Genomic DNA, 6,071 nt, shown 5'->3' on the forward strand with positions numbered 1-6,071 from the left:
GATAAATGCCTAAAAACATATAAACTACCAAAACTGAAACAAAAAGAAATAGAAAACTTGGACAGACTCATAACCAGCAAAGAAATTGAATCAGTAATCAAAAGTCTCCCAACAAAAAAGAATCCCAGGCCAGATGGCTTCCCAGGGGAATTCTACCAAACATTTCAAGAAGAGTTAATACCTATTCTTCTCAAACTATTCCAAAAAATAGAAATGGAAGGAAAACTTTGAAACTCATTCTATGAGGCCAGCATTATCCTGATTCCAAAACCAGACAAAGACTCCACTAAAAAAGAGAACTACAGGCCAATATCTCTGATAAAAATGGATGCAGAAATTCTCATCAAACTACTAGCAAATCAAATCCAACAGTACATTAAAAGAATCATTCACCACAATCAAGTGGGATTTATTCCTGGGCTGCAGGGGTGGTTCAATTATCACAAATTAATCAACATGATACACCACATTAATAGAAGAAAGGATAAGAACCACATGATCCTCTCAATAAATGCAGAAAAAGCATTTGACAAAGTACAACATCCATTCATGATAAAAACCATCAAGAAAGTAGGGATAGAGGGAACATATCTCAACAGCATAAAGGCCATATACAAAAAACCTACAGCTAATATCATTTTCAGTGGGGAAAAACTGAGAGTTTTTCCTCTATTATCAGGATCAACACAGGGATGTCCACTCTCACGACTGTTATTTAACACCGTACTGGAAATTCTGGCCTCAGCAATCAGACAACACAAAGAAATAAAAGGCATCCAAATTGGCAAGGAAGAAACCAAACTCTTACTATTTGTGGTTGATATGATACTCTATATAGAAAACCCAAAAGACTCCACCAAAAAATTGCTAGAACAGGTACATGCATTCAGTAATGTTGCAGGATACAAAATCAATGTACAGAAATCTGTTGCGTTTCTTTACAACAATAATGAAGCAGAAAGAGAAATCAAGGAAATTATCCCATTTACAACTGCACCCAAAACATTAAGATACCTAGGAATAAACCTAACCAAAGAAGTAAAAGGTCTGTACTCCAAGAACTATAAAACACTTATGAAAGAAATTGAAGATGACACAAAGAAATGGAAAAACATTCCATGCTCATGGATTGGAAAACAAATATTGTTAAAATGTCTATACTACCCAAAGCAATGACATATTTAATGCAATTCCTATCAAAATACCACCAACATATTCCACAGAGCTAGAACAAACATCCTAAAATTTGTATGGAACCACAAGCCAAAGTGATCTTGAAAAGAAAGGCAAAGCTGATGGCATCACAATTCTGGACTACAAGTTATATTACAAAGCTGTAATGATCAAGACAGTATGGTAGTGGAACGAAAGATGACTCACAGAACAATGCAACAGAATATAAAACCCAGAATTGGACCTACAACTAATGGTCAATTAATCTTCAACAAAGCAGGAAAGACTATCTAATGGAAAAAAGACAGTCTTTTCAACAAATGATGTTGGGAAAATTAGAGAGCAAAAGAATAAAACTGGACCACCTTCTTATACCATACATAAAAATAAATTCAAAATGAATGAAAGACCAAAATGTGAGATAGGAAACCATCAAAATCCTAAAGGAGAACAGGGGCAGTAACCTCTTTGACATCAGCTGTAGCAACTTCTTACTAGATATGTCTCCTGAGGCAAGGGAAACAAACGCAAAAATAGACTATTGGGACTTCATCAAGATAAAAAGCTTCTGCACAGTGAAGGAAACAATCAACAAAACTAAAAGGCAACCTTCAGAATGGGAGAAGATATTTGCAAATGACATATCTGATAGTGGATTTATGTACAAAATATATAAAGAACTTACAAAACTCAACACCCAAAAAACAAATAATTAAGTTAAGAAATGGGCAGAACACACAAATAGACATTTTTCCAAAGAAGACATACATACGGTTAACAGACATGTGAAAAGATGTTCAACATCACTCATCATCAGGGAAATACAAATCAGAACCACAATGAGGGGCACCTGGGTGGCTCGGTAGGTTAAGTGACTGCCTTAGGCTCAGGTCATGATCTCAGGGTCTTGGGACTGAGCCCCACATCGAGCCCCACATCGGGCTCCCTGCTCAGTGGGAATTCTGCTTCTCCCTCTGTCTGCCTGCTTGTGCTCTCTTGCTCTCTCTGTGTCAAATAAATAAAACCTCACACCTGTGAGAATGGCTAAAATTATTAACACAGGAAACAACAGATGTTAGTGAGGATGCACAGAAAGGGGAACACTCTTACACTGTTGGTGGGAATGCAAACTGGTGCAGCCACTCTGGAAAACAGTATGGAGGTTCCTCAAAAAGTTAAAAATAGAACTACCCCATGATCCAGCAATTGCCCTACTAAGTATTTACCCAAAGGATACAGAAATACTGATTCGAAAGGATACATGCACCCTGATGTTTATAACAGCATTCTCCATAATAGCCAAATTATGGAAAGAGTCCAAATGTCCATCAAGTGATGAATGGATAAAGAAGAGGTGGTATGCATATACAATGGACTATTACTCAGCCATCAAAAAGAAGGAAATCTTGCCATTTACCATGACATGATGGAGTTAGAGTGTATTCTGCTAAGTGAAATAAGTCAGAGAAAGACAAATAACATATTTCACTCATATGTGGAATTTAAGAAACAAAACAGATGACCATGGTTGGGGGTAGAGAAGCAAACCAGAAAAGAGACTCTTAACTATAGAGAAAAAACTGAGGTTTTTGGAGGGGAAGTGGGCAGGGGGATGGGTTAAATGGGTGATGGGGATTAAGGAGGACACTTGTGATGAGCACTGCGTGTTGTGTGTTAAGTGATGATGGGTCACTAAATTCTATACCTGAAAATAATATTACACTGTATGTTAACTAACTGGAATTTAAATAACAACTTGAAAAAGAAAAAAAAAAAAAAGAATTGCATGCTTTACCGACAGGAAACGTAAAACTTCTAGAAGAAAACACAGGTGAATATCTTCATGACATGGGTCTTGGTTACCATTTCTTGGATATGACACCAAATGCACAGGCAACACAAGAAAAAAAAGAAAAGTGGGATACGTCAGACCAAAAAGCTTATGTACAGTGGAGGAAGTGATCAATACAGTGGAAAGACAATCTACAGAAAAAAATTATTACAAATCATATATTTGGTAAGAGGTTAATATCTAAAACTTATAAGGAAGTCCCACAACTCAATAGCAAAATCCCCCAAGTAACTCAATTAAAACACAGGCAAAGGACTTCTAAAAAAGACATATAAATGGCCACCAAGTACATGAAAAGACTCAATGTCACTAATCAGCAGAGAACTGAAAATTAAAACCATGATATCCTACCTCACACCTATAAGGATGGCTGTTATAAAAAACAAAATTTGATAAGTGGTGGCGAGGATGGGGAGGAAAAACCGGAACCCTTGTACACTGTTGGTGGGAATGTAAAAGGGAACAGCTCCTACAGAAATCAATGTGGAGGCTCTTCAAAAAATTAAAAATAGAACCATCATATGATCTAGCAATCATACTTGGAATAATTCTATGTATTAATCCAAATAATTTAAATCAGTATCTCAAGAAGATATTAACACTCCTGTGCTCATTGCAGCATCACTCAAAATAGTCAAGACACGAAACAACCTAAATGTCCACTAACAAATGAATGCATAAGAAAATGTGGTATATACATAAAATGGAATATCATTCAGCCTTAGGGGGAAATCCTGCCATATGCTACAAGATGAAGGACATGCTAAATAAAATAATCCAGCAAAAGAAGGTCAAATACTGCACGACTCTACTTACATGAGGTATCTAAAATAGGCAGACACATAGAAGCAGAGTGGAATGGTCATTGTCAAGGTTGGGAGGGAGGGAGTAATGGGGAGTTTCGCTGTTCAACAAGTATAAATTTTCATTTTTTTGTGAGATAAATTCTAAAAATCATCTGGACATAAGTATGTCTATTGTTAACAATACTGTATTGTACATTTAAAAACTTAAGAGGATAGATCTCATATTAAGAATTCTTATCACCACAAAACAATTGGAAATCAAAAAATGTTATTGTACCAAACAACTGCAAAATAGTAATTTTATAACAATCACAAGCAGATTAAATAACATAGGAAATGAGGAGAATAGAAATTAGAGGCATTAAAAAATTATAAAGTTCATGGGGAGTTATTATTTTGCTTTTGAGTTTGATACTTAGAGAAAAACATGTTTGAGAAAAGTTACTAGTAGAAATAAAATTAGGATTCTTTTCAAAGCAAGCAGAACACGGCTTATATAGAAGGTAAAGAAAACAACGTGAGAATTCAAATACAGAACTCATAATAAGTTCATATAAACACAACCAATGTGAGCTTTTGGAGTACTGCAAATATTCTCTATCTTATTTATAGCACTGATTACATGACTATATATATATATGGTTTGCCAAATTGATCAATCTGGACACATAAAAAAGATGAATTACATGTGCGTACATGTATACTTAAAACTACTTAAAAACACCTATAGAAAGCAAACTCTCAGCAAATTAGAAGTGGAAGGAAATATTTTCAATTTGGTAAAGTACCTCTATAAAAACTACAGCAAACATCAAACTTAATGGTAGAAGACTGAATACTTTCCTCTTAAGTTTGGGAACAAAGCAAGAATCTCCCACTCACCATTTCTATTCAGTACTATAATGGAAATCTTTGCCAGTGAACAAGGGAGTATAAAGAAATAAAGAATGTAAGGATTGGAAGAAAACAGCAAAACTGTATTTACTCTAACATGATGATAGGGTACCTACAAAATTCAAATAAAACTATAAAAACACATAGAATAATTTAGAAAGGTCATACTAAAAAAGGTAAACTTTAAGAAGAACTCACTTGTATGTATATAAACTAGCAATAAGCAAATGGGAGAAGTAATTTTAAAACTGTTATTACTTATAATAGCATTCAAAAGTATAAAATACTTAGGCATGAATTATACAAGTACAGCCTTGAATACTCAAGACTTTAAAAATGGAGAGATATGCCATATCGATGGATCAGAAAACTCAATCTTGTTAGGGTAATAATTATTCACAAAATCATTAGCTAATTGTAGAATTTACATAGAAATGAAAATGATTTAAAATAATGAGAACTTTTTCAAAAGAACAAAAAGTTCAGAACTTACACTAACAGTTATCCTGTGTGTTATAAGAATGGAAAATAATGAATTATCTAAAAAGATACCCATTCATATATAATCAATTTATTTTCAACAAAAATGTCACCACAATTCAACAGGGAAAGGGAAATCTTCTCAACTACTTATCTAGAGGAACTAGATATCCATATAGAAAAAAAAAGATGAATTTCTGTTTCTATTTCACATTGTACAAAAATTTATTTGAGATGGGTCATAGACTAAATGAAAGCTTAAAAGTATCAGTCTTCTAGAAAAAAACCATTGGAGGCTATTTCTATGATCTTAGGTTAAACAAAGAGGTTTTTTTTTAGGTTAGATACAAAAAACACAAACTTAAAAAAATAGATTTGATAAACTGAATCAATAAATTTAACACCAACAAAATTAAAACTTGTGCTCATCAAAAGATACCACTAAGAAAATGAATAGGAGAGCTACATATTGGGAGATATTCTCAATACATCTACCTGGCAAAGGTGATGTATATGGGATATATACATACCTCCTACAACTCAAAAATGAAAAAAAAAAAAAGCATATACATTTTTAAATGAGAATAAGATTCGATGAGATACTTTGCAAAGGAAGATACATAAATAACCACTAAGCAGAAAAATAAGCATTCAAGATTATTAGACATTAGGGAAGTATAAATTACAACCAAATGAGTTGAGAGTATAACACAATTATACTCACTAGAATGAGTAAACTGGGAACAACCCATTTGTCCCTCAACAGACAAATAAAAAGATTTTAGTATTCACACAATGGAATAGTATTCAGGAGTGAAAATGAATGGCCAGTTAATACATGCTACCATGTATTAATGCATCTTAAA

The sequence above is a fragment of the Phoca vitulina genome, unplaced genomic scaffold (genome assembly GCF_004348235.1).
Source record: "Phoca vitulina isolate PV1807 unplaced genomic scaffold, GSC_HSeal_1.0 scaffold33, whole genome shotgun sequence".
NCBI classification, from domain to species: domain Eukaryota; kingdom Metazoa; phylum Chordata; class Mammalia; order Carnivora; family Phocidae; genus Phoca; species Phoca vitulina.